The sequence below is a fragment of the Pongo abelii genome, chromosome 16, assembly GCF_028885655.2.
Source record: "Pongo abelii isolate AG06213 chromosome 16, NHGRI_mPonAbe1-v2.0_pri, whole genome shotgun sequence".
NCBI classification, from domain to species: domain Eukaryota; kingdom Metazoa; phylum Chordata; class Mammalia; order Primates; family Hominidae; genus Pongo; species Pongo abelii.
The window spans coordinates 19,925,208-19,952,026 of record NC_072001.2 but is presented as its reverse complement, the minus strand read 5'-3'; the positions used below and the strand labels follow the sequence as shown (position 1 = coordinate 19,952,026).

The window sequence follows — 26,819 nt, the reverse complement described above, 5'->3', positions numbered from 1 at the left end:
ACTTAAAAATAAAATACATCAATCATACCTCTAACAGATCCAGTATAATTTTCATAAACAAACCAATATATCGGCCAGGAGTGGTGGCTTATGCCTGTGTTCCCAGCACTCTAAGAGGCTGAGGCGGGTGGATCACGAGGTCAGAAGATGGAGACCATGTTGGTTAACACGATGAAACCCTGTCTCTACTAAAAATACAAAAAAATGGCCAGGTATGATGGTGGACGCCTATAGTTCCAGCTACTCGGGAGGCTGAGGCAGGACCATGGCGTGAACCTGGGAGGCAGAGCTTGCAGTGAGCTGAGATGGCACCACTGCACTCCAGCCTGGGCAACAGAGCAAGACTCTATCTGGAAAAAAAAAAAAAAAAAAGAAACCAATATATCAAATTATTTAAAGTGTGTCTTCCAAAATGATATTTCATTAACTTCCTAGTAGATTTCACAACTGAGAAACTTAGTTTTTGATATTTACCTACTTCAATTTCACACCAATTGCTTTTATCCAGTGAGTCCCAGTGCTTGCGTACCCATGGGAAAATGGAGGGTGTAGAAAAGGAGTACAATTCAAAAATCTTTTAACTCTTTACAAGGCCCTACTCCACTGCCAACCGGGAAGCACTGCTATGCAGGGGCACTGTCACTGATAGCATAATTCAAGAGCACTGGGACAAAAAGGAAAAGCTGAGAAAAATGACTTTAGGCCACTGAATGTAAAGTTTCAGTCAAAAACAACTGTCATAAAACTCCTTACATAGTAAGTGAAGAGAAGAGAGAAATAACCTTAACCTTGAAGTCTAAACACCTTCCATCACAGAAGGCTGTGACTAAACATCTAAACAACATAATTAGAAAAATGTATCTCAGTCGGTGAAAGACATGATATCCCATCCAGATTACAAATAATGAGTATCTAAAAATCTCTAAGGAAACAGGTCCTCTGTTTACAACATTTCTGACACCAAATGTATGGAATTTTGCACCAAGCAATTCTCCAGTTCTCTGCGACACCCAGCTGTGTGTCCCACAGTGCAATTCAATTCTGAAACTAACTACCTAGAATTAGCACAGACCCCACAGGTTAATAACAGCAGAGAAAAGGTGAATGCTGAAAAAAATATCCAAAGAACTAATGGCTGAAAACTTCCTAGGTTTGGCAAATGACATAAACCTAGGCAGATTGAAGAATCTGTGCAAAGCCCACACAAGATATATCCTAAAGGAAGCCATGACGAGGCACATCATAATCAGCTGCTAAACACTAAGGACAAAACCTTTTGAAAAGTGCCACAGAAAGTAGATATAGAAGAATGTCTTGTGTGGCCTGAAATTAAGACCAAATATTATGTGCTGCCTTGAGATCGGTAAAATCAAGAAGGCCTCAATAGCCTAACCACAAGGTCTCCCTGGAGCTCTGCTCTCAGGTGTAAGATCCCAAAGCCAAACAACCTCCTTATCATGGAGACCCGACCCCAGCCTGCTCATCCCTGCCAGCCCAGAGATATTCAAACAAGCCAATCACATCTTCCCATGGGAAGCAAGGTCACCTCACCCTCCTGTTACTACAAAATATGTCTCCCACAGCCCCTGGTGGTTCACTCTGTTCCCAAGTGCAGCCCCCATGTGGCATGCGGTGTCCCCCACCCCCAGGGCTGTGAGCATGTGTGACTAATAAACCGCTATCTCATCTGTGCAATGTCGGTGTCCTATGTTCAGCCATCCCATATCCCTAGGGCAGGAATCTTCTAGGGTTATAAACAGAACTTTAATCAACCTCTCCTTGGTTATTTTACTGGTTCCATGATACAGCTTTTTCTGTGCAAAAGATCTGAACAGGAACTTCACAGAGGATACAAGAGTGGCAAAGAAGAACATGATATTCAGCATCGTTAGCCATTACGGAAGTGCAATTAAAACCGCAATGAGATCCCACTAGACTTGTTAGAATGGCTCAATTGAAAAACACTGATAACATCAAGTGCTAACAAAGACACAGAGCAACAGAAACGTGACAGATTGCCAGTGGGAATGCAAGCTAAAACAGCCTCCAGTTTACCAAGGTAGACACCTCATGTCACAGAATACAGAGTAGAACCCAGCCAGGAACACAGCTCAGGTGAGAACACAGGTGCTGGCTCTAAATGCCACACTCTGCCCTATGTGTGTGTGTGTGTGTGTGTGTGTGTGTTGTGTGTGTGTGGTCACTAACTACAGCCCACTGCCAAACCCAGCCCACAGCCTCTTTGTGTATGGTCTGAATGCAGAGAAAGTATTTTACTTTTGTTGTTGTTTTGAGACAGAGTCTTGGCTCACCACAACCTCTGCCTCCCAGGTTCAAGCGATTCTCCCAGGTTCAAGTGATTCTCGTGCCTCAGCCTCCGAAGAGCTGGGATTACAGGCATGCATCACCATGCCCGGCTAATTTTTTGTTTTTAGTAGAGATGGGGTTTCACCATGTTGGCCAGGCTGGTCTCGAACTCCTGACCTCAGGTGATCCGCCTGTCTCGGCCTCTAAAAGTGCTGGGATTACAGGTGTGAGCCACCATGCCCGGCCACCGTATTTTATATTTTTTAATAATTGAAAAACAATCAAAAGGAAAACAGTGTTTTGTGACTTGCAAACATTCTGAGGACTTCATCTTTTGTGTCCATAAATAAACTTTACAGAATGAACGTCCCCTGCCCGCTGACGCAGTATTGTCTGTGGCTACTTTGGCACTACAGCTGCAAGGTCCCATGGCTATGACAGAGACCATAGGGTCCATTGAGACCTTAAAATATTTACTATCTGGCCCTTTAGAGAAAGTAGGCCACCCCTACCCTACATCTGGCTATAAATTTTACACATTTGACAAATTCTGAGACCCTGTCTCAGAAAATAAGATAAAATATTCATAGTCTTAATAATGGAAAACAAAAACATTTATTGAATGTCAAAACATCTCCCTAACACCCCGAATCAGTTGGGATCTACATAAAGAACAATTACGCTCTGCTTTCTAACCATGATTTTTAAAAGAACAAAGGACAAAAAAATTCATGAAATGTGAGCCATCCATGGTGGCTCATGCCTGTAATCCCAGCGCTTTGGGAGGCCAAGGTGGGCAGATCATGAGGTCAGGAGTTCAAGACCAGCCTGACCAAGATGGTGAAACTCCGTCTTTATTAAAAATACAACAATTAGCTGGGCATGGTGGAGGGTGCCTATAATCCTAGCTACTCAGGAGGCTGAGGCAGAGAACTCCTTGAACCCAGGAGGCAGTGGTTGCAGTGAGCCAAAATCATGCCACTGCACTCCAGCCTGAGCGACAGAGCAAGACTCCCTCTGAAGAGGAAAAAACAAAAAAATTCATCAAATATAATGAATAAAACATATACTTTGGATTTTGCCATGTACTTAGCTTTTTTTCTTAGAGCACCTTTTAGAACTATTGTTTCACAGAAAACACTTTGGGAAATGTTTTAATTTATAAACAAATACTGGAGGGCTAGGAAGAAGAGGTTAAAACTTTTAAAAATATACAGAATGAATTACTGATACAATAAAAAAAAAAAAAGGTTGCTGATTCCTGTCTTGGAAGACACTGTCATGTGGACACTCTTAGCCTCAGCATCCACAGGTCCAGAAAGGGAAAATTTCAAGTCAGAGAGAATTCTCTCTATATATACCATTTATTTGGAACATTCAGCCCTCAAGATCCCAACATCATGACCTCAGTTTCAACACAAGTGTCCTTAGTCCTCATGTCACTGCTTTTGGTGCTGCCTGTTGTCAAGGCAGTGGAAGCCAGTGATGCAACTGCTCTCTCATTAAAAGGTGTGGTTCTCAGTATTACAGGCATTTGTACTTGCTTGTGGGTATATGCACAAAAGAAAAAACTGAACAGATGTGACTTTGAAGGGCCTAATGAATGAAACCTCACCCTGAAAACCTTTGTGCTACTGAAACTAAATGTAAGCTTTGGTGTCTGAAAGTTTCCAAGAATTAGTAAGTAGGAGAGTTTTACTTTCTGAGTTGTTTCCATGAAATGGGAACAAATTGGTACACAAATGGATTTTGCCCAGAATCCTAGGAAATCACCACTGTTCAGTTGTAATCACTGCCTCCTAAATCACCGAGTCTGTTCTCTGTATTTTATTAGACTTCTGTCATCTCCCAAGTTAATATTGTATTTAGATATCCAATAGTCAGCTAAAAAGGGAAACATTTATCTCTGGGAAGAAAAAAAATCATTTAGAAAAATGTATTCAGTGTATCTAATACTGAAATGGAGAAAAGACTTAATGTTAAAGGGAAAAAAAAACACTATAGACATTGACATAGAAAAGAGATTTAATGTTAAAAAAAAAACTTTATATTAACTGAGTAACACCTCCTGATGAGAAGTGCTATATTAAATATAAACCCAATATGTTGTTTAAAAAAAAAAAGATGAAAATCAAAAGCACTACGCAGAGTGAAAGAAGCCAGACACAGAAGAACCTGACTACATGATTCTATTTATGGAGTTCTAGAACAGGCACAATTTGTCAATGCTGGAGAAACATCAGGCCAGCTATTGCCTCTGGGAAGAAGGGGCAGGACACCAGAGAACTTTCTGAGCAAGAGTCATGATAAAGATGTGGGTTACACAGGTTACATTTGTCAAAACTTGTGAAATGGTAAACTCAAAATAGATGCGTTTCATTATATATAAATTTTACCTGAAAGTCAAAAACAAAGTTGAACTAGAATCAATTACATACATGAGTGTCTAAGGAGCTAGGTGAGACAAACAGTAGATGGACAGACAGCAGGATGTGGAGCCAAATACAGTGGCAGAACATGGAGGTGGGTCTGCAGCCACTCACTGTACACGTCAGTTATTGTGTGTGTGTGTATGAATGTTTTCAAACAAATATAAAAAATAAATTAAAAAAAAACACGGGTAACTCTGCTTGACACTGAAACTGAAAAGGGAGACTAATACTTTTTCCCATGGTTTGTTTTGTGTTTTTTGTTTTTTTTTTTTTGAGATGGAGTGTCACTCTGTCGCCCAGCCTGGAGTGCAGTAGCACAATCTCTGCTCACTGCAACCTCCACCTCCTGGCTTCAAGCAATTCTCCTGCCTTGCCCTCCCAAGTAGCTGGGATTACAGGCACCCACCACTATGCCTGGCTAATTTTTGTATTTTGTAGTAGAGACTGGGTTTCACCATGTTGGCCAGGCTTGTCTCAAACTCCCAACCTCAAATGATCTGCCCACCTCAGCCTTCCCAAAGTGCTAGAATTACAGGCATGATCCACCACACCTGGTCCCCATGTATTTTCAAGTGGACACCATTCCAATTCATTCCACAAAAGAAGAAGAAATACTTGCCGGGTGCGGTGGATCATGCCTGTAATCCCAGCACTTTGGGAGGCTGAGGCGGGTGGATCACGAGGTCAGGAGATCGAGACCATCCTGGCTAACACAGTGAAACCCCATCTCTACTAAAATACACAAAAAATTAGCCGGGTGTGGTGGCGGGCGCCTGTAGTTCCAGCTACTCAGGAGGCTGAGGCAGGAGAATGGCGTGAACCTGGGAGGCGGAACTTGAAGTGAGCCGAAATCGTGCCACTGCACTCCAGCCTGGGTGACAGAGCAAGACTCCATCTCAAAAAAAAAAAAAAAAAAAAAAAGAAGAAGAAATACTTTCTTCAGTCTAACGCTCTCCCAACTGAGCTATTTCAACTTAGAATAAATACTTTCTAAACTGGTAGCTTTATCCACATTGATGACTCTCAAGTAGGGGGACCAACAAACTTCAACAATGGTTCTCAACCAAGGATCTTTTCAGATTCAACAAGTTTAGGGTGTATACAAGCACTCATTTCTTTTAAACCTCAATGGGGACTCTGAAACACAGCCACTGTTATGAACAACCTAATGATAGTATTATTGAGCATTCAAAATTACAATGCTAAATAACATTGTTCAATGGCATTTCCTTGCAGGCCAAAGGCTTCCAAAAAGTGTTTAATGCACCCCCAAAGAACACCACAAATGCAGCAAGATGGTTTTGCAATAAAAATGCCTTCAAATCACATAAAACAATAAAATCCAGGCAGCTTGTATTAACTACCATTTTAGACAACAATCTCCAAAGTAAAAAGCAAAACTTCAAAGAGTTAAGCTCAAAGCACTTGTTCCTATAGCACATTACAAAATTTCTATAAAATGCATTTTATAATGGTCTTTACAAAATAAAAAACACTAGTTAAAGTCCCTTACCTTTTCTAGGAGGGAGCTCTCCATTCTGGGTTGATTCGGTTCCAGTGTATACAATTTCTCCATCTTTAACCATTTCATTCCACAGACCACACAGCCCATTTCTTGAGAATACAAGCTGGCAATGATAAACGAGATAAGCTTACAGAGTGCTCACACTCACATTGCAATTTTTAAAGAATGATATGGAAAAAAAATCTCAATCCCCCTTATGTATTCAATCATTCGGTAATAAAATCAATGATTTACTGAATTAATGACTTAATCATTTTACATTTCATGGAAGTCATTCAAGAAATATAAATGAAAAGGTGCATAATAGTGTAAATACTATGCTACCTCTTATGTAACATACAAGAAAAAAAACACATGGTCGGGCGAGGTGGCTCATGCTTGTAGTCCCAGCACTTTGGGAGGCTGAGCAGGGCACATCACCTGGGATCAGGAATTTGAGACCAGCCTGGCCAACATGGTGAAACCCCGTCCCAACTAAAAATATAAAAAAATTAGCTAGGCGTGGTGGCGGGTGCCTGTAATCCCAGCTACTCAGGAAGTTGAGGCAAGAGAATCACTTGAACCCAGGAGGCATAGGTTGCAGTGAGCTGAGATCGCGCCACTGCACTCAGCCTGAGTGACAAGAGCGAGACTCGGTCTCAAAAAAAAAAAAGAAAAAAGAAAAAAAAGACAGACACACAAACACACACACGTGCATGTGCTCTGAAAAGATAAACCAAAAGCAAGTACCAATGACTACCTTTGGGGAAATGGGGAGGGGACATGGACAAAGGCAGCAGGACCAGAAAAAGCAACAACATTGTGAGTATACTTTATAAGTCTTTACTTCTGAAACATACATGACTTTCATCCTCAAAAATTAAAATTAAATCATAAAAAAGCAAAACCTACAACTGGCAACAAGCAAATTAACCCATGCATATACAAAGAAAAGTAGGTCAAGGGACTTTTGAACTATATATCATTAATAGAATATACTATAATGAAAAATAAAATCTTTTATTTATTGGTATTGATAATATTGTCACAATTTTAGAACTACTTCATGTTGCACAATAAAGCAATGTAAATACAACAAAACATGTTTATGATAAAGTATTAAATGTTATTAGAAATTAAGACTTTAGGCTGGCCATGGTGGCTCACACCCGTAATCCCAGCATTTGGGAGGCCAAGGCAGGTAAATTACTTGAGGTCAGGAGTTCATGACCAGCCAGGCCAACATGGTGAAACCCCGTCTCTACTAAAAGTATAAAAAATTAGCCGGGTGTGCTGGTGCATGCCTGTAATCCCAGTCACTCGGGAGGCTGAAGCAGAAGACTAGCATGAACCCAGGAGGCAGAGGTTTCAGTGAGCCGAGATTATGTCACTGCACTCCAGCCTGGGTAAACAGAGTGAGACTCCATCTCAAAAAAAAAAAAAAAAAAAAAAAAATTAAGGTTTCCAGTGGAAAAGAGGAAAAAAATCATAGAAATTTTGAAAAACAAGTTAAATTGGAAAGCTATGAACTTTATTTTTGAATATATTTGCCTACTCTGTTTTTTGAAAGGACTAGAATCAAAGGCAATCGGACAGCACGCACCCAGATTTTGGTTTCTCAGAACCATTTCCCAATAAAAGATGCTAGGGCTCTTGGGAAAATAAATAGATTCAAGGGCTAGGGCAGACAAAGATGAGCCTGGAATATCTTGTTTCCTCAAAGAAAAAGCTGTTAATGTCCAGGTGCGGTTGCTCATGCCTATAATCCTAGCACTTTGGGAGGCTGAGGTGGGCAGATCACTTGAGGTCAGGAGTTCAAGACTAACCTAGCCAACATGGTGAAACCCTGCCTCTTCTAAAAATACAAAAAGTAGTTGGGCATGGTGGCAGGTGCCCATAATCCCAGCTACTCAGGAGGCTGAGGCAGGAGAAGAGCCTGAACCCAGGAGGTGGAAGTTGCAGTGAGCCGAGCCTATGCCACTGCACTCCAGCCTGGGTGACAGAGCAAGACTTTATCTCAAAAAAAAAAAAAAAAAAAAAAGCAGCTGCTCAAAGACTGATAGGGACTCCTGGCTAAATTTATAATAATTATAATATCTGTGAGCATCAAAATCAAAAACGCCTTTGCTTGCTAACATCTGTGAGTCAGAAAAGGCTTCCCACAACAGGAAAAGGGAGCATTTCAGACACTGGGGGAAGGCATCCATTCTGAAAACTGCATATGTGACAGAAGCTCCCTTGTCTGGCAAAAAAAAAAAAAAAAAAAAAAAAAAAAAAGCCATTTTTAATCAAAAGAGGCACAGATGTTTGCCCATCTTTTTTTTTTTTTTTAACTTCTGTGGATACACACTAGTTGTAAGTATATATACAAATGGGTTACATGAGCTATTTTCACACAGGCATACTATGCGTAATAATCACATCACAGTAAATGGAGTACTCAATACCTAAAGCATTTATCCGTTGCATTACAAATAATCCAATTATACTGTTATTTTTAAATGGACAATAAATTGACTGTAGTCACCGTGTAATGCTGTCAAGTACTAGATTTTATATATTCTATCTAACTCTTTTTTTTTTTTTTTTTGAGACGGATCTCGTTCTGGCACTAGGCTGGAGTGCAGTGGCACGACCTTGGCTCACTGCAACCTTTGCCTTCCGGGTTCAAGGGATTCTCCTGCCTCAGCCTCCCGAGTAGCTGGGACTACAGGCTCACACCACCACACCCAGCTAATTTTTGTATTTTTGGTAGAGATGGGGTTCACCATGTTGGCCAGGATGGTCTGGGTCTCCTGACCTCATGATCCACCTGCCTCGGCCTCCCAAAGAGCTGGGATCACAGGTGTAAACCACTGTGCCCAGCCCTATCTAACTCCATTTTTATACCCATTAACCATCTGCACTTCACCCCCACTTTATCCTTCCCAGTCTCTGATAACCATCATTCTACTCTATCTCCATGAGTTTAATTACTTTCATTTGCTTAGCTCCTACAAATAAGTGAGAACATGCAAAGTTTGTTTTTCTGGGTCTGGCTCATGACATTCTGTTCCTGACTTAGCATAATGACCTCCAGTTCTATCCATGTTGTTGCAAACGACAGTATCCCATTCTTTTTTGTGGCTAAATAGTACTCCATTGAGTATATATGCCACATTTTCTTCATCCATTCATCTGCTGGGAACACTTAGGTTGCTTCCAAATGTTGGCTATTGAGAATAGCGCTGCAGTAAACATGAGAGAGTACATATTTCTTCAACATACTGATATTCTTTCCTCTGGGTATATACCTACCAGCAGTGGGATTGCTGAATCATATGATAGTCCTATTTTTAGTTTTTTGAGGAACTTCCAAGCTAATCTCCATAATGGCTGTGCTAATTTACATTCCCACCAACAGTGCACAAGGGTTCCCTTTTCTCTATATTCTTGCCAGCATTTGTTCTTGTCTTTTGGATATAAGTCATTTTAATTAGGGAGAGACAATATCTCGTTGTAGTTTTGATTTGCATTTCTCTAACGATCAACCATGTTCAGCACCTGTTCATATTGCCTGTTTGTCATTTGTATATCTTCTTTTGAGAAATGTCTGTTCAAATATTTCACCCATTTTCATTGGATTATTAGATTTTTTTCCTACAGAGTTGCTTGAGCTAATTATATATTCTGGTTATTAATCCCTTGTCTGATGGATAGTTTGCAAACATTTTCTCCCATTCTGTGGGTTGTCTCTTCATTTTGTTGATTGTTTCCTTTGCTGTGCAGCTTTTTAACTCGATGTGATCCCACTTGTCCATTTTAGCTCTGGTTGCCTGTGTTTACGAAGTATTGCTCAAGAAATCATTACCCAGTGCAATGTCCTGGAGAGCCTCCCCAATGTTTTCTTTTAGCACTTTCATAGTCTGAAGTCTTAGGTTTAAGTCTTTACTCCATTTTGATGTGATTTCTGTATATGGTGAGAGATAGCAGTCCAGTTTCATTTTTCTGCATATGGGTGTCCCATTTTCCCAGCACCCTTTATCAATGAGACTATCCTTTCCCTCATATATCCTCCGGGCACCTCTGTCAAAGGTGAGTTCACTGTAGATGTATGGATCTGTCTCTGGGTTCTCTATTCTGTTCCATTGGTCTATGTGTCTGTTTTTATACCAGTACCATGCTGTTTTGGTATACCTTTCTAGTAAACTTTGCACTTGATCTAAGCCAAAAAAGACTAGGAAGTGATTGTAGTATAACTTTAAGTCAGGTAATGCAATTTCTCCAGTTTTGTTTTTTGCTCAGGATGGCTTTGGCTATTCTGTCTCTTTTGTGATTCCATGTAAATTTCAGGATTTTTTTTTCTATTTCTGTGAAGAATGTCATTGGTATTTTGAAAGGGATTACATTGAACGTGTAGATTGCTTTGGGTAGTACAGACATTTTAACAATATTGATTCTTCCAATCCATGAACACGGAGTATCTTTTCCTTTTTTGTGTGTCTCCTTCAATTTTCTGCATCAATGTTTTACAGTTTTCGTGGTAGAGATCTTTTCACTTCTTGGGTTAGGATTATTCCTACGTATTTTACTTTATTTGTAGCTATTATAAATGGAATGATTTTTCTTGATTTATTTTTCATATTGTTCACTGTTGACATATAGAAATGCTACTGATTTGGCCAGGCACAGTGGCTCATACCTGTAATCCCAGCACTTTGGGAGGCCGAGGCAGGCAGATCACCTGAGGTCAGGAGTTCAAGAGCAGCCTGGCCAATGTGGTGAAACCGTCTCTACTAAAAATACAAAAATTAGCCAGGCCTGATGGCAGGCGCCTGTAATCCCAGCTACTCAGGCGGCTAAGGCAGGAGGATCGCTTGAACCCAAGAGGCAGAGTTTGCAGTGAGCCGAGACTGCGCCATTGCTTTCCAGCCTGGGCCACAGAGTGAGACTCCATCTCAAAAAAAAAAAAAAAAAGAGAGAGAGAGAAATGCTACTGATTTTAGTATGTTAATTTAGTATCCTGTAATTTTACTGAATTTATCAGTTCTAATCATTTTTTAGTGGAGTTTTTAGGTTTTTCCAATTATAACAATCATCTGCAAACAAGAATAACTTGGCTTGTTCATTTCCAATTTGGATGCCCTTTATTTCTTCTTTTTTTTTTTTTTTTTTTTTTTTTTTTTTTCTGAGATGGAGTCTTGCTCTGTAGCCCAGTCTGGAATATAGCGGCACAATCTCAGCTCACTGCAATCTCCACCTCCGGGGTTCAAGTGATTTCCCTGCCTCAGCCTCCCAAGTAGCTGGGACAACAGACACCCGCCACCACGCCTAGCTAATTTTTATATTTTTAGTAGAGATAGCATATCACCATGTTGGCCAGTCTGGTCTCAAACTCCTGACCTCAAGTGATTCACTCACCTCAGCCTCCCAAAGGGCTGGGATTACAGGTGTGAGCCACTGCACGCGGCCTTTCTGTCTCTTATCTGACTCCTCTAGCAAGGGCTTCCAGTATTATACTGAATAATAGTGGTGACAGTGGGCATCCTTGTCTTGTTATGGATCTTAGAGGAAAGGCTTTCAGTTTTTCACCTTTCAGTATGATACTAGCTGTGCGTCAGTTGTATATGACTTTTATTGCGTTGAGGTGTGTTCCTTCTATAACCAGTTTTTTTCGAGTTTTTATCATGAAAGGATGTTGAATTTTATCAAATGCCTTTTCAGCATGAATTTAAATGATCATATGGTTTTTTATCCTTCATTCTACTGATATGATGTATCAAACTGATTGATTTGGATATGGTGAAACATCCTGGCATCCCTGGGATAAACCCCACTTTGGTCATGATGAATGATCTTTTAATGTGTTGTTGAATTCGGTTTGCAGGTATTTTCTTGGGTATTTCTGCATCAATGTTCATCTGGGATACTGGCCTGTTTTCTTTTTTTTGATTATGTTTTTGTCTGGTTTTGATATCAGGGTAACACTGGCCTTTTAGAATACGTTTGGAAGTATTCCCTCCTCCTCTATTTTTCAGAATAGTTTCACTAGGATTGGTAATAGTTCTTCTTTCAATGTTTGGTAAAATTCAGCAGTGAAGTTATTGGGTCCCGGGCTTTTCTTTGCTGGAAAACTTTATTATTACAGTTTCAATCTCACTACCTGCTACTGTTACGTTCAGGTTCTGGATTTCTTCATGGTTCAAACTTGGAAGGCTGGATGTGCCTGTGAAATTATCCATTTCTTTTTTTCTTTTTTTTTTTTTAGACACAGTCTCACTCTGTCACCCAGGCTGGAGTGCAGTAACATGATCTCAGCTCACTGCAAACTCCATCTCCCAGGCTCAAGTGATTCTCGTGCCTCAGCCTTCCAAGTGGCTGGAATTACAGGCATGCAACACCATGCCTGGTTAATTTTTGTATTTTTAGTAGAGATGGAGTTTCACCATGTTGGCCAGACTGGTCTCGAACTCCTGACCTCAAGTGATCCACCCGCCGCAGCCTCCCAAAGTGCTGTGATTACAGGCATGAGCCACCGCGCCCAGCCTGCAAACTTATGCATTTCTTCCAGGTTTTCCAAGTTATTGACATATAGCTGTTCACAGCCTCTAATGACCCTTTGAATTTCTGCAATATCAGTTGTAATACCTACTTTTTCACCTCTGATTTATTTGGGTCTTCTTTTTCTCTTAGCCTGCCTGAAGGCTTGTCAATTTCATTTATCTTTTAGAAAAACCAACTTTTCATTTCACTGATCTTTTGTATTATTTTCTTCATTTCAACTCCATTTTATTTCTGCTCTGATCTTTATTATTTCTGTCCTTCTAATTATGGGTTTGGTTAGCTCCTTCTTTTCTAGTTCTTTAAGATGTATCATTAGGTTATTTATTTGAAGTTTTTCTACTTTTTTCATTTTCCTCTTAGTACTGCTTTCACTATATCCTACAGGTTTCCTATGCTGTATTGCCATTGCCATTTGTTTCAAGAAATTGTTTAATTTCATTCTTAATTTCTTCACTGACCTGTTGGTCATTCAGGAGCATATTGTTTAATTCCCATGTGTTGGTGGAGTTTCCAAAATTCCTTGCTATTGATTTTTAGTTATAGTCCATTGTGATCAGAGAAGATACTTAACATAATTTTTTTAACTTATATATGGCAAAAGACAGGAATCTACCTTCATTCTTCTGCATATGAATATCAAGTTTTCCCAGCACCATTTATTGAAGAGTCTGTCTTTTCCCCAGTGTATGTTCTTGGTACCTTTGTTAAAAATGAGTTCACCGTAGATGTGCGGATTTGTTTCTGGATTCTCTATTCTGTTCTGTTGGTCTATGTGTTTGTTTTTATGCTAGTACTATGCTGTTCTGGTTACTATAGCTCTGTAGTATAATTTGAATTCAGGTAATCTGATTCCTCCAGTTTGTTTCTTTTTAATTACGAGAGCTTCGGCTATTATGGGTCTTTTGTGGTTCAACATGAATTTTAGCATTTTTTTTTTCTGTTTCTGTGAAGAATGTCATTGGTATTTCACTAGGGATTGCACTGAATTGGTAGATTGCTTTGGGTAGTATGGACATTTTAACAATATTGATTCTTCCAATCCATGAAGATGAAATATTTTTCCATTTTTTGTGTCCTCTTTAATGTCTTTCATCAGCGTTTTAGAGTTTTCATTACAGAGATCTTTGTAATGATCTTCTTTGGTTACTTCCTAGGCATTTAATTTCATGTGTGGCTACCGTAAATGGGATTACTTTTCTAATTTCTTTTTCATATTGTTTACTGTTGGCACATAGAAATGCTACTGATTTTTTATGTTGATTTTGTATACTGCAACTGTACTGAATTTATCAGATCTAATCATTTTCTTCTGGAGTCTTTAGGTTTTTCCAAATATAAGATCATATCATCTGCAAACAAGGATAATTTGACTTCTTCCTTTCCAATGTGAAGGCCTTTTATTTCTTTCTCTTGTCTGACTGCTCTAGCAAGAACTTCCAGTACTATGTTGAATAACGGTGGCCACACTGAGCATCCTTGTCATGTTCCAGATCTTAGAGGAAAGGCTTTCAGTTTTTCACCATTCAGTATGATACTAGCTGTGCGTCTGTCATATATGGCTTTTATTATGTTGAGATATGTTTCTTCCATAACCAGTTTTAAGAGGTTTTATCATGAAAGGATGTTGAATTTTATCAAATGCCTTTTCAGCATCAATTGAAATAATCACATGGTTTTTATCCTTCTGTTGACACGATGTATCGCACCGATTAATTTGCATATGCTGAACCATCCTTGTACCCCAGGGATAAACCCCACTTGGTCACGATGAATGATCTTTCTAATGTATTGCTGAATTTGGTTTGCTAGTATTTTGTTGAGGATATTTACATCAATATTCATCAGAGACACTGGCCTGTAGTATTCTTTCTTTGATGTGTCTTTGTCTGCTTTTAGTATCAAGGTTTGAATTTTTAATGACTTATTTTGTGGCCTAACATATGGTCTAACCTTGAGGATGATCCATGTGCTAAAGAGAACAATGTACATTCTGCAGCCATCAGATGAAATGTTCTAGAAATATCTATTAAATCCATTTGGTCTACAGTGCAGATTAAGTTTGATGTTTCTTTGTTAATTTTGTCTGGATGATCTGTCCAATGCTGAAAGTGGAGTGTTGAAGCCTCCGTCTATTAATGTATTAAGGCCTATCTCTCTCTTTAGATGTAATATTTGTTTTATGTATCTGGGTGATCTAGTGTTGAGTGCATATACACATATATTTATAATAGTTACAGCCTCTTGCTGAATTGGCCCCTTTATCATTACATAATGACTTTTTTGGTCTCCTTTTATAGTTTTGGTCTTGAAATCTATTTGGTCTGATATAACCACTATGCTTTTCTTTGATTTCCATTTGCCTCTCCCTTTTTCCATCCCCCTGCACCGTCCTGAAGAGGTGGTCTCCAATTTGAAGAAGCATGCAGCCAATGAACTGCCTGTAGGGAGGGGCAGCCTCCAAGGGCCCAGGGTTTCAGTCCCACAACCACAATGGATCCAATTCTACCAACGAGGACCTGAGCTCCAGGTGACAGTGTGCCCTAGCCAACATCTTGACTACAGTCTGTGAAACCTGAAGTAGAGGACAGAACTAAGCTATGGCCAGACTCCTGACCCACAGAAACTGTGAGAGTGTAAATGCTTGTTGTTACAAGCTGCCAAATTTGTGGTTGGTAACTTGTTCTGTAGCGACAGCAAGCAAGCCAGCATCCTTCAGTTTTTGTAGAAGGAACAGCTTTCTCTCAGCACTCTTATTTTTTCTGTTCACATCACTAACAGGATAACTGCCATAAACATACTTGAAACCAAAACATATGACTTTTGGTAAAAATATCAGCTGGTGGGGGAGAGGTAAACTCCTTCCTAAAAAGTGAGCCCTGGCCAGGTATAGTGACTAACATCTCTAATCCCAGCACCTTGGAAGACTGAGGCAAGAGAATCACTTGTGCCCAGGAGTTCAAAACCAATCTAGGCAACATAGCAAGACCCTGTCTCTACAAAAAAATTGTAAAATTAGCCAGAAGGCTGGGCATGGTGGCTCACACCTGTAATCCCAGCACTTGGGAGGCCAAGGCAGGTGAACTGTTTGAGCTCAGGAGTACAAAACCAGCCCTGGCAACATGGCAAAACCCCATCTCTACCAAAAATACAAAAAATTAGCCAGGGGTGGTGGCGCACGTGTACTCCCAGCTACTTGGAAGGCTGAGGTGGGAGAATTGCTTGAGATCAGGAGGTAGAGGCTGCAATGAGTTGAGATCACTCCACTGTACTCCAGCCTGGGCTGACCCTATCAAAAAAATTTTTTAATTTAAATTTAAAAAATTAAAATAATATAAAAAATAAAATTAAAAAGGAAGCCGAAAGCATTCAGGGCCCCTGAAGTTTAACCAGTGAATGGAAAGGTTTGACTCTTCTACTCATTCAGAGGAGGGCAGTGAATACGTGCACTGGGGTTCAGTCCAAACCCTACCACAGTGCACATGATAAGAGGCTAACAGTGGCCAGAACTCACAGCCCCATGTGGGCCGTGCTGCAGGAGTTACAGACTATCTTTAGGCACTCAAGGGAATATGACACTTGATCTGCGTCTTAAAGTGTTTCAGAAAACAGAAACAGAGAAGATGAATTAAGAAGCTATTACTGGCTGGGCGCGGTGGCTGACACCTGTAATCCCAGCACTTTGGGAGTCTGAAGCGGACGGATCATGAGGTCAGGAGATCAAGACCATCCTAGCTAACACGACAAAACCCCATCTCTACTAAAAATACAAAAAATTAGCTGAGTGTGGTGGCATGCGCCTATAGTCCCAGCTACGTGGGAGGCTGAGTCAAGGGAATTGCTTGATCTTGGGAGGCGGACATTGCGGTGAGCAGAGATCCCACCACTGCACTCCAGCCTGGGTGACACAGTGAGACAGCATCTCAAACAAAACAAAAAAGGCTATTACCAAGGGTCCAAAAAAGAAAGGATGAGAGTCGAAGTCAAGACAGGGAGGTACAGTCTTTAAGATTATTTCAGGCAGGGCATGGTGGCTCACATCTGTAATCCCAGCACTTTGGGAGGCCAAGGTGGGCAGACTGCTTGAGCCCCAGAGTTCGAGACCAGCCGGAGCAACATGGTGAAACCCAGTCTCTACAAAAAATACAAAAATTAACCAGGCGTGGTGGTACGCACCTGTAGTCTCACTACTCAGGGGACTGAGGTGGGAGGATCACCTGAGCCTGGGGAGTTTAAGGCTGCAGTGAGCCGTGACGGTGCCACTGCATTCCAGCCTGGGCAACAGAGTGAGACCCTGACTTAAAAAGAAACTATTTCAAATCACATCAGTTAAATCAAATGTGAAAGGGAAAATAAGGGAGGGAACAGAAGAGGAATGAGAATTAGTTCTGTTTTAACCACTAAGATTTGCACTAACTACTGAACATAAACATGGAGCTCCTCCCCACTCCACCAACCCTCAGTAAATATAGATCCAGATCTTAGCAGAGTGTTCAGGGCTAGAGACTCAAATCTGGGAGTAGTCAACAAATGGACTGTAGGTGATGTCCTGGAGAAGATGCCAACACCCAAGCAGAGAGGGGAGACCCCTGCCCAGCCCTGAAAGCACTCTGAGATCGCCCCAGACTGGCTGGGATCCACACACCAGTGTTCTGCGGTACAGCCTAGATTGAGAAACATTGGTGTTACAGAGGTACCATTTAAAAAATAAAAGCCAAAAGATGAAACATTTAAAGACTAAGCCAAGGAGGAAGCCCAGTTTACATGGAAACAAGAATAATTACCACCACCTTTCAATTATTACCTGGGAAGGAAGAGGATAGGCCAGACCTTGTCCTTCTGAGTGACAAGGAATTCTTTTTTGGAAGGTGGAGACTGGACTCCTGGAGGGACAAGCACTATGGAAGCCTCCTAGGAACTGATGACCAAAATAAATGGTAAGCACCATTCAAAAAACAATTTGGGCACCTTAAAGGTGGAACATTACTAAGGCAATAAAGCAAGCCTCACTGGAGGAAGTCTCCAGAGAGTTAGACTGTGAACAAGCAAAAGTGAAGCCCAGGAGAAGAGCTCTCCAGATGACACACAGTACAGGATCCTGACTGAGGAAGCAGCAGCCTGGGAACAACTGGAAGACAGCCATGGCACTGATAAGAACAGGGACTACAGGCAGGGCGTGGTGGCTCACGCCGTAATCCCAGAGATTTGGGAGGCCAAGACAGAAGAACTGCTTGAGTTCAAGAGTTCAAGAGCAGCCTGGGCAACATGGTAAGACCGTGTCTCTACAGAAATATAAAAATTAGCCAAGTACATGGCACACGCCTATAATCCCAGCTACTGGGGAGGCTACAGCAGGAGGGTCACCTGCACCCAGGTGTTTGACTCTGATCACACCACAGCACTCCAACCTGGGTGACAGACACCCTATTCATTAAAAAAAAAAAAAAAAAAGAAAGAAAGAAAGAAAGAAAAAGAAAAAAAAGAATGAGACTTTCCATTTGTAAAGTGAGAGTATTTATTTCTACAACTGTCTCCAATTAGCTTTTTATTAGTAGCTGACTTACCTAAACGTGCCCAGTAGGTTTTCAACTTTTGACTTTTTTGGTTCAGATCCCAGATGCTTCTAATTAGGTTATTTGGGCTGAGAACTCTTTTCCAATTTTTTCCAATCTCACATTCCTATCTCACACCTCTGAAATGACATGCCAAGTAAAGGCACTTTCATCATCAAAAGACCCCAGCAAAAGAGGCAGTAACAGGCTTACTTTTTGTAAGTTAGTAAACTGAAGCTCAGAGGTTCAATGACTTGACCAAAGGCCACACAACACTGAGGCTGTGAGAGGTGGGATTTGGGAAGAGGCCCAACTCCAAGGCTTATTCGCTTCCTACCAACACCATAACATGCACTCACACCTGCAGCATGGCAGCCAGGGCAAGCCTTCACGCTCCCATACGTAGGCCACCAATACTTTAATACCAATCAGGACTAGGCAAGCAAACCGTTAAGGCTTTTTTTTTTTTTTTTTTTTTTTTTTTTTGAGACGGAGTCTCGCTCTGTAGCCCAGGCTGGAGTGCAGTGGTGCCATCTTGGCTCACTGCAAGCTCCACCTCCTGGGTTCATGCCATTCTCCTGCCTCAGCCTCCCAAGTAGCTGGGACTACAGGCACCCGCCACCAGGCCTGGCTAATTTTTTGTGTATTTTTAGTAGAGTTGGGGTTTCACCGTGTTAGCCAGGATGGTCTTGATCTCTTGATCTCGTGATCTGCCCGCCTTGGCCTCCCAAAGTGCTGGGATTACAGGCGTAAGCCACCGCACCCAGCCCGTTAAGGCATTTATTAAAGTGCCTTCAGAACAATAGAGTCAGGCAGTAAAATCCAAAACTGAATAATATAACAAATGAATATCTGATTAATGTATAGGTTAGAAAATGTTTCTTTTTCATGTCCTTACAATTTGACAGGAAAGTAATATCTTCAAATATTTGCAGATGAGTAGAGGTATATGGCTTTTTTTCTGAAATCTACAGAAAAATACTAAACACCTACTGAACACAGGACAACATATGAAAAAATGTTAAGAACAGATTCCTGGAACAATTAGAAAGGTCAGACAGGAACATTAAGTACGTCGATTTGAAGACATCTGAGAAGCAGCAAGGGAGTGACGTCTTCCTATAGCCTAAGACCCACAAGAGGAAGAAAGAGGCCCAGAGAACCTAAGCAAGCAGGGATGAGACTGAGAAGCAAAACGGAGCTTCTGAGAGACTCCCAGGGCCCTCATATAAGAGAAAGAGGCCTGGAAGACCCCATGCTCTGAGCTGGAACCTCAAAGGGCCACACACCAGAAATATGGGCGAGTTAGAAGTAGACCAGCCTTCACAGAAAACCAGCCCAGTTCCGCATTCTCTCAATTTCCAGCAGGACTGCAGTGACCTAGGATTGCCTAGAACATCCTCTCTGGAGGAAGATATTGCTCCTCGATTTATTGCTACAATATTGCATATACAATATCTGGAAGTCAGGCAAAAATAATAATGACAAAGATACAAGACCGTATCATTTTAAAATGAAAAAAAAATAGAAGTCAATAGGACAGACCAAAAGTGGATCCTGAAAACAGAAATATAAAGACTTCTGTCACGCAAGAAGAGCCTGAGGAATGAACTGAAGTGTTGACACTCTGCTCAGCAGATGCCAGCTCGGGGCAATGGGGTGAGGGAAGTGGGAAAGCAAGACAAGATCAATGAAGCAATGGTATGTGGTATATGACTTCACAGTCAGCTAAGCGTGATTTTAGCCTACTCTATGTAGGAGCCATTCTTATTTCCTTTAATTTCCTAAAAAAAGAAAAATATATATTAAAAAAGAGTGATTTTATATTTTTCAATGGTTGAAACATACTCAAAAGAATCGTATGTCAGCCAAGCACAGTGGCTCACACTTGTAATCTCAGACTTTGGGAGGCCGAGATGGCTGGATCATGAGGTCAGGAGTTCAAGACCAGCCCAGCCAACATGGTGAAACCCCGTCTCTACTAAAAATACAAAAAAAAAATTAGCCGGACATGGATACATGCCTGTAATCCCAGCTACTCCGGAGTCTGAGGCAGGAGAATTGCTTAAACCCAGGAGGTGGAGGTTGCAGTGAGCCAAGATCGCGCCACTGCACTCCAGCCTTGGCAACAGAGCAAGACTCCCTCTCAGGAAAAAAAAAAAATCATATGTCAACACATGAAAATTATATGACATTCAAATTCTGGAATCCACAAAGTTTTCCTGGAATATAGCCACACACACGTTTGGCGGCTTCTCACAGGACAATGGCCAAGGTGAGTTGTTATAAAAGAGCACGTATGGTCCACATAAACATTTACTAGCTGGTGCTTTACAGAAAAAATGTGCTGACCCCTATGTTAGTGCCCCCTCTTCTCAATGAGCTGCAAATACAACCAACTGTTCAGCCAGCACATTCACTAGGCATATGTAGCTTTTCCAGAAGGTTTGCAAGAAGAAACTACACCATAAAATAGTCCAAGGAGGAAAGAAAAAGGGAGGAATAAAAACACTCAGTTCCCTCATGTCTCCTTGTAAAGTGGTGAATGTTCATACCACAGGGAATTCACACCCACACTCGCCACACCTTCCAGGCTGTGTCACTGACTCCTTGGTAGGCAGTCAGGAAGCCATACTCCAACTCTCTTGTGTGACATCACAGCGGAGACTGGAGCCGAAGGGCAGCTCACAGGCATGAGTCAACCAAGAGGGACACAGAGAGGCAGCTAAGGAATCTATGGGGTTGGACGAGGTTTATAAATACACTTTTAAAATAACTACCTTTAATAGGGTCAAGCAATTAAAAGATCCTATTAACAGCCAGGCACGGTTCACGCTTGCAATCCTAGTACTTTGGGAGGCCAAGGCAGGCGAATCATGAGGTCAGGAGTTCAAGACCAGCCTGGCCAATCTGGTGAAACCCCATCTCTACTAAAAATACAAAAAATAGCCAGGTGTGGTGGCAGGCACCTGCAGTCCCAGCTACTCAGGAGGCTGAGGCAGGAGAATTACTTGAACCCGGGAGGTGGAGGTTGCAGTGAGCCAAGATTGTGCCACTGCACTTCAGCCTGAGCAACAGAGCAAGACTCCTTCTCAAAAAAAAAAAAAAAAAAAAAGAAAAAAGATCATATTAACGATTCCAACACAGAAGTTTCAACTAGAAAAAAGCCACTTATTTCAAACTAAACATTTTAAAGGGATGTGTTTAATATAATTATACCTCAATAAAGTTGATATTTTTTAAAAATGGAAATTCTGGAGTAGAAAAATACAATAATAAAATTTAAAACTCAATGGATTTGATTAAAAACAGATTGGGAAGGCCTGTGCTTCCTCCACCTATAAAGGATTAATTTTGTAGAAATTACTTCCTTGCTATAATCAACTAGAAAACGGGACAGAATATACCAAAAAGCTGCTACCAAAAACTGGACAACAGAAAGCCCAGAGCTGGGATCCCTCAGAGAAGCAAAACACTGCCCAGAAGCAGCTTCCAGGCTGCAGCACAGGAAAGGGGAACCCAAATAGAGCCCAAAGAACTTGCTGAGCTCAGGAGACAGATCAGCTATACGTAGGCCAAATGACAAGAATACAGCAAGCTCCAGAGATGAGTCGAGGGGCCCCTTGAGTATCTGTCTGAGTACTGCTCTGAGCATAGGTTAAGAAAACTACAGAATACTGGGGAAAGAAGCACTAGAAAGTAATAAGCAGCATCACCATGATGCACAGTCTGGGAAAAGCCTGTGTTTCCACAAAGAAGGACAGAAAGATCTTCTCATACACCAAGCATCAGGTGGAGTCCTGAGAAGAGTATTGCCTTCGTAATATGGATAAATGAGCCCAAGGGTAAAGGCTGTGTGGATCAGCCCTAACAAACCTCAGAATCAAGCTTTGAAAACATCAAACTGACCCCATGTAACTTTCATGTATGGCAGAACAAAACTAAGGCTCTTTAAAAAAATAAAACAAAATCCTGCACAGAACATAAAATTAACGTCTAGCATTCAATCAAAAATTAGCAGGCATACAACCATGCTCCCATAACTAGGGCAATCAATCAATAGAAATGACAGAATCAATCAACAGAGATGGATCTAGAAGTGATCAGAGATTACGGAATTCACAGACAAGGACATTAAAACCTCTCTTACAGAAATGCTCCCTATGCTAATAGAAGGAAAGCATGAATGTTATAAAGAGTGAAACAGAAGATATAAAAAGGACTCAAATGGAATCTCTAGAAATGAAAATACAAAAGTGAAAATTGTGATGGATGATATTAACAGAAGAAACACTGCATAACAGTTACAACCATAATCTACAATGTCTAAGCACATAGCTATGCCATGCTCTCTCCCTTAACACTCATGCAGTCTAGGTTTAACAAATAACTGTTTCACGCCCATCATCAGTTGCAGGTTGATCTACAGTCATCCAGTTGTCCAAAGATCTTTCTCCACTCCATTCCTAAGGAAGGGCTCATGAGAACAATACTTCCAAAGTTACAGCTCATTGAGAAGTTTACATGTTTTTCATCTGAAAAGTTGGTTTTGCTACAACAAAAAATGCTTTACTCACATTTTCTTTTCTTGAGTGTCTTAAACAGGTTACTCAATTTCTTCTTCATAAAGAATTGTCATCTGCTGGGCTCAGTGGCTCACTGCTGTAATCCCAGCACTCTGGGAGGCCAAGGTGGGTGGACTGCCCGAGCTCAGGAGTTCAAGACCAGCCTGGGCAACATGGTGAAACCCTGTCTCTACTAAAAATATAAAAAATTATCTGGGTGTGGTGGTGCACGCCTGTAATTCCAACCACTTAGGAGGCTGAGGCACAAGAATGGCTTGAACCTGGGAGGTGGAGGTTGCAGTGCGCTGAGATAGTGCCACTGTACTCTAACCTGGGCAACAGAGTGAGACTCTGTCTCAAAAAAAAAAGGAATTGTCATCAAAGTCCTATGACTAAACCCTTTTCCTTAAAAAAAAAAACAAAAAAAAAAACTAGTATTACTAGTCTTTTCCAAGAACCAAAGTTAAAAGTTAGTTCTTTAAAACACCAGGCCAGGCACAGTGGCTCACGCCTGTAATCCCATCACTTTGGGAGGCTGAGGCAGACGGATCACGAGGTCAGGAGATCGAGACCATCCTGGCCAACATGGTGAAACCCTGTCTCTACTAAAAATACGAAACAAATTAGGCGGGTGTGGTGGAGTACACCAGTAGTCCCAGCTACTCAGGATGCTGAGGCAGGAGAATCGCTTGAACCCGGGAGGCGGAGGCTGCAGTGAGCCAAGATCACGCCACTGTACTGCAGCCTGGTTGACAGAGCCAGACTCTGTCTCAAACCAAAAAAAAAAAAGAAATTCTTCTAGTCCCTCCCGCACTTTCCATTAAACACATTTCAACTGTGTTATAGAAACACAAAGAGGAATCTAAGAGATATTTCATTAAACATTCTAGGATATTTCTGCTAGTTAACAATATGAAAGCTGGAGTTTTGAAGACTGCCTCAGTGAGCTCTTTTTTTGACTGCCTGATAGAGTTGGAGAAGCTCTGCCATCAAAACTGCTTGCAGCCTAACACTATAAGACAACTTAATATGAGCACAACAGAAAGGTTTGAAATTCTCATAAGCTGGAACATTTACACAAAATTTATAATGGATAAAGTTCATGTTGTAGGTTTTATTTTAAAAACGAAATATAAAAATACAGGAAAAGAGCTGATGTTATTATTATTACTACTATTATCTTAAGAGACATTGCCTCTTACTGTTGCCCAGGCTACAGTGCCCGGTGTGAGCAACAGCTCACTGTAGCCTCAACCTCTCTGGCTCAAGGGATCCTCCCACATCAGCTTAACAAGCAGCTGTGACTACAGACATACACCACCATCCCTAGCTAATGTTTTTTAAATTGTAGATAGAGACAGGGTCTCACTAAGTGCCAAGCCTGGTCTGGATGGAACACCTGGCCTCAACTGATCCTCTTATCTCAGCCTCCCAAAGCGCTGGCATTGCAGTTGTGGGCCACCATGATCGACTGACCTGATATTATTTTGAAAGCAGCCTATTTTTAAATCTTACAAGCAAATTGACCAACCTATGGGATTACAATTGCCACACGGCTAAATAAGCTAACATATTGCTAGATTTACTTGTTAGAAAATTTAATAATCATAGGTCATATGAAATATCATCTTCCCATGATACTCTTTGCTAGCACACCATGTCTGCTGCAGTGTGCTCAAATTTGGAATAATATTTCAAAAATGACACTAATCAATAAATGGCATTGGCAGACAAATGAAGAGTGGAAGACAGGAGTGGCATGGAGAAAACCTGGGGTGGATAAGAAGACAGGAATATGACCATGAAATTGGTCAGATGTGGATTTAGTTCCCTGATCTTGCTACCTTGTTCATCTTCACATTTCTTCTAAAAAACAGGAATACTATAGATAATAACCGAACTCTCTGTAATGCTTTCAAGAGATTACAGGTAGCATTCCTACTAAAAGTCCTAGTAGAGTAGATGTTCAATTTATGAATGTTTTATCTGTTTCAGGAAGCAGATTTTGGGCAAACCAGTTTGAAAACTTGTACCTCACTGGTCTGGCTTACACATGAAACAATTTTTGTGGTTAACGGACAAAGTGCTTCAAACTCACTACTGTATTACATTTTTTAAATCTCAAAAATACTCACCTCCACCAAAATCTTTTAATAAGATGTGGCACAAGATTCAGTTAGTCCATTCTCCAGGTGACCAGCTTCATAAGCACTACAAATAAGTGAAAACAACACCATTTACAGAGGAATGAAAAAAATAAACCCGTTACCTTATATGCCAAAGTCTGAATCATCAGCCGCCATGGATATACACTTTTGACTTCTTTTAGCAATTAAAAAAATCAACATGACCACAGTAAGGGGTTGAACAGAAACTTCAGGGGGAAAAGGAAGCAGATTTAAAAATGCTCCAACAGACCAGGCACAGTGGCTCACATCTGTAATCCTAGCACTTTGGGAGGCTGAGGCGGGTGGATCACCAGAGGTTGGGAGTTCAAGACCAGCCTGACCAACATGGAGAAACCCCGTCACTACTAAAAATACAAAGTTAACTGGGAATGATGGCACATGCCTGTAATCCCAGCTACTTGGGAGACTGAGGCAGGAGAATTGCTTGAACCCGGAGGGAGGAGGTTGCAGTGAGCCGAGATCACACCATTGCACTCCAGCCTGGGCAACGAGAGAGACTCCATCTCAAAAAAACAAAAAACAACAACAACAACAAAAAACTCCAACAGACCTGTGAACACCACAATAAAGACTGGCCAGAGATTTCCAACATATAGACTATATAGACCAGATACACAATGCTTTCTGTGACTGAAGTAGAGAAAGAGAAGGGATATGTACCCAGAGACCCACAGGTTCAATGTTATTGCACTCCACCCTGTACTTAAAATCCAACTTCCTGGCCAGGCATGGTGGCTCATGCCTGTAATCTCAGCACTTTGGGAGGCCAAGAGGGGGCAGATCATCTGAGGTCAGGAGTTTGAATCCAGCTTGGCCAACCATGGCCAACATGGTGAAACCCCGTTTCTACTAAAAATACAAAAATTAGCTAAGTGCAGTGGCACACGCCTGTAATCCCAGCTACTCGGGAGGCTGAGGCAGAATTGTTTGAACCCAGGAAGCGGAGGTTGCGTTGAGCCAAGATTGCGCCACTGTGCTCCAGCCTGGGAGACAGAGCAAGTCTCAAAAAAAAAAAAAAAAAAAAAAAAAAGAAAAATAATCCATCTTCCTACAATTGTATTCACAGCTATTAGATTTGACACAGACCTGTATACTTGGTGAACTGTACATTAAACAGTTCTGAAATACTGAATGGCATTCCAACTTAAAATGACTTCAGATTAATCCAAATTAAAGCAACATTAAAACTCAAAACAAATACTCAACATCAGGAGTCTAATCAAGGGCCAAACATTTGATTCACCCACTACTAATACTTGTACTTGTATGAATTAGTTCAACCCAAGCAAATGTCTTTTCCTACAAGAATGATAATATTCCTCATCATAACTGTAAAACAATTTAGTGGTCACAAAAAGTCAATACAATAAAGGCCCTTCTGTCCGGGCATGGTGGCTCACGACTGTAATCCCAGCATGTTGGGAGGGTGAGGCGGGTGGATCACCTGAGGTCGGGAGTTCGAGACCAGCCTGACTACCATGGAGAAACCCCGTCTCTACTAAAAATACAAAAAATTAGCCGGGCATGGTGGCACATCCCTGTAATCCCAGCTACTCGGGAGGCTGGGGTAGGAGAATCGCTTGAACCTGGGAGGCGGAGGTTGTGGTGAGCCAAGATCGCGCCATTGCATCCAGCCTGGGCAACAAGAGCAAAACTCCATTTCAAATAAATCAATAAATAAAAAATAAAGGCCATTCTTGCTGTAGAGCTCCTAATGTTTGGGACTAAAA

The 26,819-nt window shown here is 41.2% G+C and overlaps 1 long non-coding RNA gene across 2 annotated transcripts in view; it reads right to left on the bottom strand.

The window, feature by feature from the left end:
• LOC129050399 (uncharacterized) overlaps nucleotides 1–26,819 on the bottom strand; it is a 38,112-nt gene that overhangs the window by 596 nt on the left and 10,697 nt on the right. Inside the window, exons 6-8 of one of the 2 annotated variants that reach the window (XR_010137371.1) lie at nucleotides 25,036–25,111; nucleotides 6,253–6,367; nucleotides 29–350 (exon numbers count right to left, since the gene is read on the bottom strand). This is a non-coding gene — a long non-coding RNA (uncharacterized LOC129050399). The remainder of the gene's footprint in view (nucleotides 1–28; nucleotides 351–6,252; nucleotides 6,368–25,035; nucleotides 25,112–26,819) is intronic. The other variant, XR_008513987.2, reaches the window with a different exon arrangement.